Below are 15336 nucleotides of genomic sequence, written 5' to 3' on the forward strand. Positions count from 1 at the left end.
AAAACACAGCAGAAACAACACAAACCTATTTTGATTCGGCTAAATCTGTAAGAGCATGTATAATCTTAAAACACTCTTGTAACCGTCTTTTGTAGATACAGTTACCACGACACTTGAGAGGCCCCCTGCTGTTTGAGTGGTGGGTGTTGTAGAAGGGCTGCCCTCTCCTCCGCCTCTTCCTCTCTCTCTGAGCCCTCGTGTCATGACGCTCACCTGGAAGTAGCTATAAAAAAAAACGGTTAAGCCGTTATATTACCAAAAATAGCAAGTCAAATGATAACATAGAATGAATACTTCTAACTTTGTTTGTCGACTCTTGATGATGATGGTTTAAACCTTCGTAAGTAGATAGAGCCTCAACTAGTTCAGAATCCGTCGCTGCCACCTGTCGGTTGGTGTGGGATGCAATCGGATTGGTTTCAACAGTAACACGTGACTCTGATACAGCTAGTCGCGCTGGCTCTGTCGTTTCGACTGCTCCAATATGGCGGTCGAAGGCAGCTTGTGTCGGCCGAACGCTTTTTCTAGTGGCCGCGGCCACGAGATCTGATGCAAACATAAAATAAAATCAGTAACTAATACCCTCTATATTAACTATCTTAGATGCGCTATTGACTCACCGTAGTCTGATTGTGTTAGGTAAACGTCGCTAAAATCGTCGTCAAAAGATGCGTGGACATCGGCAAAAACGATATTATATAAACATTACATTTTGTTTTATAAAATAACCGCAGTGTATTATTATTATTATTAGCGCGAGAAAGGTATTAAAATGACTTACCTTTAACCATTCTCAAAAACAGCTTTTTGACACGCTTCGACTCCGTTGTTCAGAGCTATGGCTTGTCTTGTCTTCTCCAAAATGATGCTCGTCCACACCAAACTTTAAATCCGGCGGGGATAAGACCACGCCTATGGGCTCACGTGTCGCGGGAAATCGGATAACTTTGGCCGTATGTTGATGACGCATCAAAGGGTCTTTCTCATATCCTTCGCCCCAGTAATGCCGACTCCACTATTGTTTCTCAAATTACATTACAGATAACTTGTGACTTGTAACAAATGTGATTTTCTCAACAAAACCCCCTTGATCCTCTAAAGTAATGTTTGCCAAATTACATGCGTCTCTCGCTTTCAGATAACTTTGGCTGAGCTCCATCCATCCATCCATTTTCTGAACCGCTTAGTCCCCACGGGGGTCGCGGGCGTGCTGGAGCCTATCCCAGCCGTCATCGGGCAGTAGGCGGGGGACACCCTGAACCAGTTGCCAGCCAATCGCAGGGCACACAGAGACAGACAACCATTCACACTCACACTCACACCTAGGGACAATTTGGAGTCTTCAATCGGCCTACCAAGCATGTTTTTGGAATGTGGGAGGAAACCGGAGCGCCCGGAGAAAACCCACGCGGGCCCGGGGAGAACATGCAAACTCCACACAGGGAGGGCCGGAGGTGGAATCGAACCCGCACCCTCCTAACTGTGAGGCGGACGTGCTACCCAGTGCGCCACCGAGCCGCACTGGGTAGCACTTTGGCTGAGCTATTGTTTCTCAAATTATATGCGACTCTCTTCCAGACAACTTTGCCACCAATAATGACGACTCTCGTGACCGCCCATGCTGACACAAACACCCCTCCCCTTCGCCTTGTCAACAAAACGGGCCCCTTCAATCCCACACGTACGGGCTGGTAGCAAAGCTAGCTCAGAGGGCTGGTAGCAAAGCTAGCTCAGATGCTGCACCTGTTTTGATTCATAAAAATGCATGCCCATACATATCCACATCTAAAAATGGCGCCAGCAAACCAAAATGGCGACAGTCAAAGATGGCGCCGTCACAACTGGCGCCATCTTGATGCCCCCAACCCTGCCCCATCCCAAATAAAAACCGTCATAAATCTTAACATCAATGGATCATAAGATTTTATAACCCCTCAAATAAAAACTACCATAAATCTTAACATAAAAGGACTAAAGAATTTATGACCCCCAATAAAAATTACCATATATCTTAACATAAAAGGACTAAAGAATTTATGACCCCCAATAAAAAAACGTCATAAATCTTAACATCAATAGATCATAAAATTTTATGACCCCCTAACTCATTTGCATATGAATAGACATCAAAGCCTAATGCATTATATTATTGTGTGTGGCGCCCACCTTTGCACAGATCTTCAATCGTTCCCTGGAGCTGTGTGAGGTGCCCGCGTGCTTCAAGAGCTCCACCATCGTTCCAGTGGCCAAGAAGCCCGCCATCACAGGTCTGAATGACTATAGACCTGTTGCACTGACATCTGTGGTCATGAAATCTTTCGAGAGGTTAGTGCTGAACCACAAATCCACGCCCAATCGGTGCCTGCAAGAAAACAAGTTACTATGCTAAAGAAACAAGCGCAAATCGCTGGCTCCGCCCACTTGGAGGAGTGTATATAAGCACCGTTCGGAGCAGGAGCTCTCAGTCTCGATGCGGCCGTGGAGGAGGAAGCAGCTCCCCATGTGATGAAACTAAACTAAATTTAGATGCAATTCCTGTGTGCCAGACCTGAAGAAGGCACAAAAGATGCCGAAACGTTGTCGATGGCCACACAGATGAACAAAATTTAGCGCAAAATGACGCCGGTACAAAACCAATTGGAAACAAATAGTAATTTACCCACGCTCTACCCAGATAGGAGAGCGCATGGATGCCGCACAGAGCAAGATGCTCTCGCTCCACCCAGATAGGGGAGTCGATGAATTAGGTGCGAGGTACGAATATTTAGTTGAACGCAAGCGCAGCTGTCAATCTTACATGCCAAATCGAGACTCACTTATTAATTATATAACAAAGGCGACCGGATAGGTAAAGTGCAATCAAAAACAAACGTACAATAAGCACAAACACGTGTTCAAGGTCAAAAACGGTCTTTATTAAGCCCTAATTAGTGCTGGCCAGCATGGCGGGCGCGGCCGCAACGGGTAGGATGCTCTGGAGCTGGTTGTGGGGTGCGGGCCAGGATGGTAGGACCGTGCCTTTGTTCCTCTCCTTCGGGGGAGGAACTCTTTACCTAATCCTAACTCGCCTGTGCCACCTCCAGTGCGCCCCCACCCACGTTTCCGGTTTCCATCGAGCTCCTGTTACGTCTGTGTGCTGTCCCCTTAACTGGTCCTATCCCAGCCCTAATACTAACCTATCCCCCATCCTAACCTAACCCCTAACCCTAACCCTAACCCTAATCCTAACCCTAAACCTAACCCTAACCCTAACCTTAACCCTAACCCTAACCCTAACCCTAACCCTAACCTGACCCCATTTCCCGATAAGACAAAAACGTCAACCTGCAAGTTAAAATTTGAAAATAAACAAGTCAAAATTTGAACGTAAACACAAATTTGAACAATAATTGCAAATAAGCACTATTTGAGACCAAAAGGCAGTTAAAAGTAAATACTTACCTCAAATAAAACCACAATACTCACCCAAAACAAAAAAATGTGCATACCTATCAAATTTGAATGTAAACAATTGCAAATAACCATTATTTGGGACAAAAAAAGCAAAAAAAGCAGTTAAAAGTAAACACTTACCTTAATTAAAACCATAATACTTACCAGAAACAAAAATATACTTACCTATTCCGGAGATCACAAATCCACGCCCAATCGGTGCCTGCAAGAAAACAAGTTACTATGCTAAAGAAACAAGCGCAAATCGCTGGCTCCGCCCACTTGGAGGAGTGTATATAAGCACCGTTCGGAGCAGGAGCTCTCAGTCTCGATGCGGCCGTAAAGGAGGAAGCAGCTCCCCATGTGATGAAACTAAACTAAATTTAGATGCAATTCCTGTGTACCAGACCTGAAGAAGGCACAAAAGATGCCGAAACGTTGTCGATGGCCACACAGATGAACAAAATTTAGCGCAAAATGACGCCGGTACAAAACCAATTGGAAACAAATAGTAATTTACCCACGCTCTACCCAGATAGGAGAGCGCATGGATGCCGCACAGAGCAAGATGCTCTCGCTCCACCCAGATAGGGGAGTCGATGAATTAGGTGCGAGGTACGAATATTTAGTTGAACGCAAGCGCAGCTGTCAATCTTACATGCCAAATCGAGACTCACTTATTAATTATATAACAAAGGCGACCGGATAGGTAAAGTGCAATCAAAAACAAATATACAATAAGCACAAAAACGTGTTCAAGGTCAAAAACGGTCTTTATTAAGCCCTAATTAGTCCTGGCCAGCATGGCGGGCGCGGCCGCAATGGGTAGGATGCTCTGCAGCTGGTTGTGGGGTGCGGGCCAGGATGGTAGGACCGTACCTTTGTTCCTCTCCTTCGTGGGAGGAACTCTTTACCTAATCCTAACTCGCCTGTGCCACCTCCAGTGCGCCCCCCCCACGTTTCCGGTTTCCATCGAGCTCCTGTTACGTCTGTGTGCTGTCCCCTAAACTGGTCCTATCCCAGCCCTAATACTAACCTATCCTCCATCCTAACCTAACCCCTAACCCTAATCCTAACCCTAAACCTAACCCTAACCCTAACCCTAACCTTAACCCTAACCCTAACCCTAATCCTAACCCTAACCTGACCCCATTTCCCGATAAGACAAAAACGTCAACCTGCAAGTTAAAATTTGAAAATAAACAAGGCAAAATTTGAACGTAAACACAAATTTGAACAATAATTGCAAATAAGCACTATTTGAGACCAAAAGGCAGTTAAAAGTAAATACTTACCTTAAATAAAACCACAATACTCACCCAAAACAAAAAAATGTGCATACCTATCAAATTTGAATGTAAACAATTGCAAATAACCATTATTTGGGACAAAAAAAGCAAAAAAAGCAATTAAAAGTAAACACTTACCTTAATTAAAACCATAATACTTACCAGAAACAAAAATATACTTACCTATTCCGGAGATCACAAATCCACGCCCAATCGGTGCCTGCAAGAAAACAAGTTACTATGCTAAAGAAACAAGCGCAAATCGCTGGCTCCGCCCACTTGGAGGAGTGTACATAAGCACCGTTCGGAGCAGGAGCTCTCAGTCTCGATGCGGCCGTAAAGGAGGAAGCAGCTCCCCATGTGATGAAACTAAACTAAATTTAGATGCAATTCCTGTGTGCCAGACCTGAAGAAGGCACAAAAGATGCCGAAACGTTGTCAATGGCCACACAGATGAACAAAATTTAGCGCAAAATGACGCCGGTACAAAACCAATTGGAAACAAATACTAATTTACCCACGCTCTACCCAGATAGGAGAGCGCATGGATGCCGCACAGAGCAAGATGCTCTCGCTCCACCCAGATAGGGGAGTCGATGAATTACGTGCGAGGTATGAATATTTAGTTGAACGCAAGCGCAGCTGTCAATCTTACATGCCAAATCGAGACTCACTTATTAATTATATAACAAAGGCGACCGGATAGGTAAAGTGCAATCAAAAACAAATATACAATAAGCACAAAAACGTGTTCAAGGTCAAAAACGATCTTTATTAAGCCCTAATTAGTCCTGAGCAGCATGGCGGGCAGGATGCTCTGGAGCTGGTTGTGGGGTGCGGGCCAGGATGGTAGGACCGTGCCTTTGTTCCTCTCCTTCGGGGGAAGAACTCTTTACCTAATCCTAACTCTCCTGTGTCACCTCCAGTGCGCCCCCCCCACGTTTCCGGTTTCCATCGAGCTCCTGTTACGTCTGTGTGCTGTCCCCTAAACTGGTCCTATCCCAGTTTTCGTCATCTGATGGCGCCGCGGATGGCTGCCACCGTGAGTCGCTCTCTGTTTCTTTGTCTTATTTTGTGTGTTTTCTGTGTCTTCTGCTGTCCATCCCGGATCACTTTTACTAGAGAAGCACTGTTAAACATCGGTCAGTCTTCTTCTGGTATTTTCTCTCCTGTTCTCTCTGATTCAGACTGTTTGTCGGAGATTTTAGCCGGAGCGGCGGTGCTATACAAGCTAGCGCGACGGCGGCGACGTGGAAAACGAGCGGGAGCCCTCGTAAAGCTGAGGCAGAGAGGGTTCCGTTCTGCCCTACCGTCAATTCATCTGGCGAATGTCCGCTCCCTGGCGAACAAGATGGACGAACTGCTGCTCCTCACTTCAAGGAACACGGACTTCAGCAGATCCGCCGCGCTGTGTTTTGTTGAGACGTGGCTTAGCGAACGAACCCCCCACCACGCCATGGAGTTAGCTGGGTTTCGGCTAACACGTGCAGATCGCAGCGCGGAGCTCTCCGGAAAATCAAAGGGAGGTGGTCTCTGTTTCTACATTAATGAACGTTGGTGTACCGATGTCATGGTGTTGAAAGAGTTTTGCAGCCCTCTCCTAGAAACACTTTTCATAAACTGCCGGCCGTTCTATTCACCACGGGAGTTCTCCTCGATCGTCATGGCGGCTGTTTACATCCCACCACACGCACGTGCGAGTGAAGCCACGCAGATGCTGGCTGACCAGGTGACAGACATGGAGAGACTTCTACCAAATTCACTAATCATTGTTCTGGGTGATCTTAACAGGGCGAACCTCGCACACGAACTCCCCAGATACAGACAGCACATAACGTGTCCCACCAGAGGGGCACAGACACTGGACCACTGCTACACCGTAATTAAGGATGCATACCACTCTGTGGCTCGTGCAGCTTTAGGACTCTCGGACCACTGCCTAGTTCATCTGATCCCTGCCTACAGACAGAAACTAAAAACTTCTAAGCCTGTGGTGAGGACTGTCAGGAAGTGGACAGTGGAGTCAAGGCAGGACCTCCAAGGCTGCTTTGACTGCACCGATTGGAGTGTTTTTGAAGCTGCAAATTCAGACTTGCATGAACTCACTGACACTGTCACATCATACATCAGTTTTTGTGAGGATCTGTGTGTGCAGACTAAGACCTTCTGCACGTACAACAACGACAAACCTTGGTTTACACCGAACCTTAGGAGGCTGCACAAAGTCAAGGAGGAGGCCTACAGGAGCGGCGACCGGGACCTGTTCAAGCAGACCAGAAACACACTGAACCGAGAGGTCAGGAAAGCCAGGAGGTGTTACGGGGAGAGCCTGGAGAGACACCTCTCTGCCAATCCTGATCCCTCAACAGTGTGGAAAGGCCTGCAGAGCATCACGGGCTTCAAGAAACGAACCCCCCGTCCTGTGGAGAGCCCAAGGCTCGCTGACCAGCTAAACAGGTTCTACTGCAGGTTTGATCGGTCCTCCCACACAACGGGACCTCCTGCAGCACAATCCACACAATCCACATACTCACCTCCCCCCACAACTGCTCTGTCCACACCTCCATCACCGTGGTCACCGACTCTCTCTCTTGCAGAGGCCGCGCCCGCACTCCAGATTCGTGAGGAGGAAGTGCGCCAGATGTTCCGGAGACAAAAGATCAGGAAGGCACCGGGCCCAGACGGCGTGTCACCTTCCTGCTTGAAAGTCTGCGCTGAGCAGCTGGCGCCCACCTTTGCACAGATCTTCAACCGTTCCCTGGAGCTGTGTGAGGTGCCCTCGTGCTTCAAGAGCTCCACCATCGTTCCAGTGGCCAAGAAGCCCGCCATCACAGGTATGAATGACTATAGACCTGTTGCACTGACATCTGTGGTCATGAAATATTTCGAGAGGTTAGTACTGAACCACCTGAAGGATGTCACGGGCCCCCTGCTGGACCCCCTCCAGTTTGCCTACCGGGCAAACAGGTCGGTGGATGATGCGGTCAACATGGGACTGCACTAAATCCTGCAACACCTGGACACCCCAGGAAAGTACGCCAGGATCCTGTTTGTGGACTTCAGCTCGGCGTTCAACACCATCGCTCCTGACATCCTCCAACAGAAGCTCATCCAGCTTGCGGTGCCTGCCTCCACCTGTCAGTGGATCACCAGCTTCCTGACCAACAGGAGACAGCGTGTGAGGCTGGGGAGCATCACATCTGACACCCTGACCACCAACACTGGAGCCCCTCAGGGATGCGTCCTCTCCCCACTGCTCTTCTCCCTCTACACCAACGATTTCTCCGCAAGTGACTCTTCCGTGAAGCTCCTGAAGTATGCAGACGACACCACTCTCATCGGACTGATCCAGAACGGTGATGAGACTGCGTACAGACAGGAGGTGGAGCGGCCTGTCCACTGGTGCAGCCAAAACCACCTGGACCTGAACCCGCTCAAGACCGTGGAGATGACAGTGGACTTCAGGCGAGGCCCTTCACCACTTTCACCCCTCACTATCCGCAGTAATACTATTCTCTCCACAGACGCCTTCAAGTTCCTGGGAACCACAATCTCTCGGGACCTGAAATGGACCGGCCACATAGACTCTGTCCGGAAGAAGGCCCAGCAGAGGCTGTACTTCCTGAGACAGCTCGAGAAGTTCAACCTGCCACGGGAGCTGCTGAAGACCTTCTACACTGCCATCATCCAGTCTGTCCTCTGCACCTCCATCACTGTCTGGTTTGGATCGGACTCCAAACAAGACAAGCACAGACTGCAACGGACAATAAGGACTGCAGAAAAGATAATTGGAATCAACCTCCCATCTATCCAAGACTTGTACCTGTCCAGGACCAGGAAACGTGCAAGTAACATCTCAACAGACCCTTCGCACCCAGGTTGCAGCCTGTTTGAACTACTCCCCTCCGGACGCCGTTATAGAGCTCTGTACACTAAAACCAGCAGACACAGAGACAGCTTCTTCCCCCAGGCTGTCGCTCTGATGAACTCACACCACTCTTAGAGTCTCAGAGTCATTACTGTGCAATAACATCCCGCTTGCCACACCTTTTTTGTCTACACTGTTTGGACTATGTGTCCTCTCTGCATCCATTGCAGCCTGGTCATCCTAGAAGAGGGACCCTCCCATCTGTGGTCTCTTCTCAAGGTTTCTCATTTCCCCTAGCTGGAGTTTTGAGTTTTTCCTTGCCCTCTTGGGAGTTTAAGATCAGGGGGTGTTTGAGAATATCTTTCGTTCTTCACATGTCCTGAGTGTTGTTGTTAGTCACCTAAATGTTGAACAGAGGCTGTGATTTACCGAAGTCAAATTCCTTGTTTGGCATGCTCAAACATGGCGAATAAAAAACTCTTGAATCTTGAATCTTGAATCTTGAATCCTAACCTAACCCCTAACCATAACCCTAATCCTAACCCTAACCCTAATCCTAACTCTAACCCTAACACTAACCTTAACCCTAAGCCTAACCCTAACCCTAACCTGACCCCATTTCCCGATAAGACAAAAACGTCAACCTGCAATTTAAAATTTGAAAATAAACAAGTCAAAATTTGAACGCAAACACAAATTTGAACAATAATTGCAAATAAGCACTATTTGAGACCAAAAGGCAGTTAAAAGTAAATACTTACCTCAAATAAAACCACAATACTCACCCAAAACAAAAAATGTGCATACCTATCAAATTTGAATGTAAACAATTGCAAATAAGCATTATTTGGGACAAAAAAAGCAAAAAAAGCAGTTAAAAGTAAACACTTACCTTAATTAAAACCATAATACTTACCCAAAAAAAATATACTTACCTATTCCGGAGATCACAAATCCACGCCCAATCGGTCCCTGCAAGAAAACAAGTTACTATGCTAAAGAAACAAGCGCAAATTGCTGGCTCCGCCCACTTGGAGGAGTGTATATAAGCACCGTTCGGAGCAGGAGCTCTCAGTCTCGATGTGGCCGTGGAGGAGGAAGCAGCTCCCCATGTGATGAAACTAAACTAAATTTAGATGCAATTCCTGTGTGCCAGACCTGAAGAAGGCACAAAAGATGCCGAAACGTTGTCGATGGCCACACAGATGAACAAAATTTAGCGCAAAATGACGCCGGTACAAAACCAATTGGAAACAAATAGTAATTTACCCACGCTCTACCCAGATAGGAGAGCGCATGGATGCCGCACAGAGCAAGATGCTCTCGCTCCACCCAGATAGGGGAGTCGATGAATTAGGTGTGAGGTATGAATATTTAGTTGAACGCAAGCGCAGCTGTCAATCTTACATGCCAAATCGAGACTCACTTATTAATTATATAACAAAGGCGACCGGATAGGTAAAGTGCAATCAAAAACAAATATACAATAAGCACAAAAACGTGTTCAAGGTCAAAAACGATCTTTATTAAGCCCTAATTAGTCCTGGCCAGCATGGCGGGCGCGGCCGCAACGGGCAGGATGCTCTGGAGCTGGTTGTGGGGTGCGGGCCAGGATGGTAGGACCGTGCCTTTGTTCCTCTCCTTCGAGGGGGGAACTCTTTACCTAATCCTAACTAGCCTGTGTCACCTCCAGTGCGCCCCCCCACACGTTTCCGGTTTCCATCGATCTCCTGTTACGTCTGTGTGCTGTCCCCTAAACTGGTTCTATCCCAGCCCTAATCCTAACCTATCCCCCATCCTAACCTAACCCCTAACCCTAACCCTAATCCTAACCCTAACCCTAACCCTAACCCTAAGCCTAACCCTAACCCTAACCCTAACCTGACCCCATTTCCCGATAAGACAAAAACGTCAACCTGCAAGTTAAATTTTGAAAATAAACAAGTCAAAATTTGAACGTAAACACAAATTTGAACAATAATTGCAAATAAACACTATTTGAGACCAAAAGGCAGTTAAAAGTAAATACTTACCTCAAATAAAACCACAATACTCACCTAAAACAAAAAAATGTGCATACCTATCAAATTTGAATGTAAACAATTGCAAATAAGCATTATTTGGGACAAAAAAAGCAAAAAAAGCAGTTAAAAGTAAATACTTACCTTAATTAAAACCATAATACTTACCCAAAACAAAAATATACTTACCTATTCCGGAGATCACAAATCCACGCCCAATCGGTGCCTGCAAGAAAACAAGTTACTATGCTAAAGAAACAAGCGCAAATCGCTGGCTCCGCCCACTTGGAGGAGTGTACATAAGCACCGTTCGGAGCAGGAGCTCTCAGTCTCGATGCGGCCATGGAGGAGGAAGCAGCTCCCCATGTGATGAAACTAAACTAAATTTAGATGCAAATCCTGTGTGCCAGACCTGAAGAAGGCACAAAAGATGCCGAAACGTTGTCGATGGCCACACAGATGAACAAAATTTAGCGCAAAATGACGCCGGTACAAAACCAATTGGAAACAAATAGTAATTTACCCACGCTCTGCCCAGATAGGAGAGCGTATGGATGCCGCACAGAGCAAGATGCTCTCGCTCCACCCAGATAGGGGAGTCGATGAATTAGGTGCGAGGTACGAATATTTAGTTGAACGCAAGCGCAGCTGTCAATCTTACATGCCAAATCGAGACTCACTTATTAATTATATAACAAAGGCGACCGGATAGGTAAAGTGCAATCAAAAACAAACATACAATAAGCACAAACACGTGTTCAAGGTCAAAAACGATCTTTATTAAGCCCTAATTAGTCCTGGCCACCATGGCGGGCGCGGCCGCAACGGGCAGGATGCTCTGGAGCTGGTTGTGGGGTGCGGGCCAGGATGGTAGGACCATGCCTTTGTTCCTCTCCTTCGGGGGAGGAACTCTTTACCTAATCAAAAACAAACAACAATTACAACACAAATACTTGTTTATTAAGCCCAATTTGGCCTGACCAGCATGGCTGGCGCAGCCACGACGGACAGGGTGCTCTGGGGCTGGTTGTGGGACGTGGGCGTGGATGGTAGGACCGTGCCTTTGCTCCTCTCCTTCGGGGGAGGAACTCCTTACATGATCCTAACTCGCCTGTGCCACCTCCACTGCCCCCCACGTTTCCAGTTTCCATTGAGCTCCTGTTACGTCTGTGCGCTGTCCCCTAAACCGATCCTACCCTAATCCTAACCTAACCCCAAACCCTAACCCTAACCCTAACCCCAACCCTAACCCTAATCCAAATCCCTCCCTGACTCCCAATATGAAAAAAATCTCAACCTGTAAGTCAAAAATTGGAAATTAAGAAGTCAAAAATTTGAACATAAACACAAAATTGAATATAAACTAAAAAGTGGTTGGAAGTAAATATTTACACTATCAAAAAAACAATACTTACCTGATACACACCTGAAACAAGGAAACACACAGTTATACTTACCTATGCCGAGATCACATATTCAAGCCCAATCGGTGCCTGCAAGAAAAGAAACAGAAATACACAAGAGCGAAAACAACAAGTTAATAAGCTAAAATAAGTAGATGGGAAATTATCTGGAACGAAACGCAAATTGCTGACATGAAACTATATAAGGACCGCTCAAAGCAGGAAACTCAGTCTCGATGCGGCCATGAAGGAGGAAACAGCTCCACATGCAATAAAACTAAATTTAGCTGCAATTTCCATGTGCCAGACCTTAGGAAGGCACAAAAGATGCCGGAACGTTGTCGATGGCCACACGGAGGAAATGAAAGGGAGCGCAAAATAGCGCCGACAGGAAAACAATTAGACGCAAAATTATAATTTACCCACGCTCTACCCAGATAGGAGAGCGCATGGATGCCGCACAGAGCAAGATGCTCTCGCTCCACCCAGATAGGGGAGTTGATGAATTAAGTGCGAGGTACGACTAATTTGAACGTAAGTACAGCTGTCATTCTATCATGCCAAGTCGAGACTCATTTATTACTTATATAACAAAGGCGACCGGATAGGCAAAGTAAAATCAAAAACAAACAACAATTACAACACAAATACTTGTTTAATAAGCCCAATTTGGCCTGACCAGCATGGCTGGCGCAGCCACGACGGACAAGGTGCTCTGGGGCTGGTTGTGGGACGTGGGCGTGGTTGGTAGGACCGCGCCTTTGCTCCTCTCCTTCGGGGGAGGAACTCCTTACATTCAAGATTCAAGAGTTTTTTATTCGCCATGTTTGAGCGTGCCAAACAAGGAATTTGACTTCGGTAAATCACAGCCTCTGTTCCACATTTAGGTGACTAACAACACTCAGGACATGTGAAGAACGAAAGATATTCTCAAACACCCCCTGATCTTAAACTCCCAAGAGGGCAAGGAAAAACTCAAAACTCCAGCTAGGGGAAATGAGAAACCTTGAGAAGAGACCACATGGGAGGGTCCCTCTTCTAGGATGACCAGGCTGCAATGGATGCAGAGAGGACACATAGTACAAACAGTGTAGACAAAAAAGGTGTGGCAAGCGGGATGTTATTGCACAGTAATGACTCTGAGACTCTAAGAGTGGTGTGAGTTCATCAGAGCGACAGCCTGGGGGAAGAAGCTGTCTCTGTGTCTGCTGGTTTTAGTGTACAGAGCTCTATAACGGCGTCTGGAGGGGAGTAGTTCAAACAGGCTGCAACCTGGGTGCGAAGGGTCTGTTGAGATGTTACTTGCACGTTTCCTGGTCCTGGACAGGTACAAGTCTTGGATAGATGGGAGGTTGATTCCAATTATCTTTTCTGCAGTCCTTATTGTCCGTTGCAGTCTGTGCTTGTCTTGTTTGGAGGCCGATCCAAACCAGACAGTGATGGAGGTGCAGAGGACAGACTGGATGATGGCAGTGTAGAAGGTCTTCAGCAGCTCCCGTGGCAGGTTGAACTTCTTGAGCTGTCTCAGGAAGTACAGCCTCTGCTGGGCCTTCTTCCGGACAGAGTCTATGTGGCCGGTCCATTTCAGGTCCCGAGAGATAGTGGTTCCCAGGAACTTGAAGGTGTCTGATGAGAGAATAGTATTACTGCGGATAGTGAGGGGTGAAAGTGGTGAAGGGCCTCGCCTGAAGTCCACTGTCATCTCCACGGTCTTGAGCGGGTTCAGGTCCAGGTGGTTTTGGCTGCACCAGTGGACAGGCCGCTCCACCTCCTGTCTGTACGCAGTCTCATCACCGTTCTGGATCAGTCCGATGAGAGTGGTGTCGTCTGCATACTTCAGGAGCTTCACGGAAGAGTCACTTGCGGAGAAATCGTTGGTGTAGAGGGAGAAGAGCAGTGAGGAGAGGACGCATCCCTGAGGGGCTCCAGTGTTGGTGGTCAGGGTGTCAGATGTGATGCTCCCCAGCCTCACACGCTGTCTCCTGTTGGTCAGGAAGCTGGTGATCCACTGACAGGTGGAGGCAGGCACCGCAAGCTGGATGAGCTTCTGTTGGAGGATGTCAGGAGCGATGGTGTTGAACGCCGAGCTGAAGTCCACAAACAGGATCCTGGCGTACTTTCCTGGGGTGTCCAGGTGTTGCAGGATGTAGTGCAGTCCCATGTTGACCGCATCATCCACCGACCTGTTTGCCCGGTAGGCAAACTGGAGGGGGTCCAGCAGGGGGCCCGTGACATCCTTCAGGTGGTTCAGTACTAACCTCTCGAAAGATTTCATGACCACAGATGTCAGTGCAACAGGTCTATAGTCATTCATACCTGTGATGGCGGGCTTCTTGGCCACTGGAATGATGGTGGAGCTCTTGAAGCACGAGGGCACCTCACACAGCTCCAGGGAACGGTTGAAGATCCGTGCAAAGGTGGGCGCCAGCTGCTCAGCGCAGACTTTCAAGCAGGAAGGTGACACGCCGTCTGGGCCCGGTGCCTTCCTGATCTTTTGTCTCCGGAACATCTGGCACACTTCCTCCTCGCGAATCTGGAGTGCGGGCGCGGCCTCTGCAAGAGAGAGAGTCGGTGACCACGGTGATGGAGGTGTGGACAGAGCAGTTGTGGGGGGAGGTGAGTATGTGGATTGTGCGGATTGTGCTGCAGGAGGTCCCGTTGTGTGGGAGGACCGATCAAACCTGCAGTAGAACCTGTTTAGCTGGTCAGCGAGCCTTGGGCTCTCCACAGGACGGGGGGTTCGTTTCTTGAAGCCCGTGATGCTCTGCAGGCCTTTCCACACTGTTGAGGGATCAGGATTGGCAGAGAGGTGTCTCTCCAGGCTCTCCCCGTAACACCTGCTGGCTTTCCTGACCTCTCGGTTCAGTGTGTTTCTGGTCTGCTTGAACAGGTCCCGGTCGCCGCTCCTGTAGGCCTCCTCCTTGACTTTGCACAGCCTCCTAAGGTTCGGTGTAAACCAAGGTTTGTCGTTGTTGTACGTGCAGAAGGTCTTAGTCTGCACACACAGATCCTCACAAAAACTGATGTATGATGTGACAGTGTCAGTGAGTTCATGCAAGTCTGAATTTGCAGCTTCAAAAACACTCCAATCGGTGCAGTCAAAGCAGGCTTGGAGGTCCTGCCTTGACTCCACTGTCCACTTCCTGACAGTCCTCACCACAGGCTTAGAAGTTTTTAGTTTCTGTCTGTAGGCAGGGATCAGATGAACTAGACAGTGGTCCGAGAGTCCTAAAGCTGCACGAGCCACAGAGTGGTATGCATCCTTAATTACGGTGTAGCAGTGGTCCAGTGTCTGTGCCCCTCTGGTGGGACACGTTATGTGC

This window comes from Syngnathus scovelli, chromosome 7 (assembly GCF_024217435.2).
Source record: "Syngnathus scovelli strain Florida chromosome 7, RoL_Ssco_1.2, whole genome shotgun sequence".
Taxonomy (NCBI): Eukaryota; Metazoa; Chordata; class Actinopteri; order Syngnathiformes; family Syngnathidae; genus Syngnathus; species Syngnathus scovelli.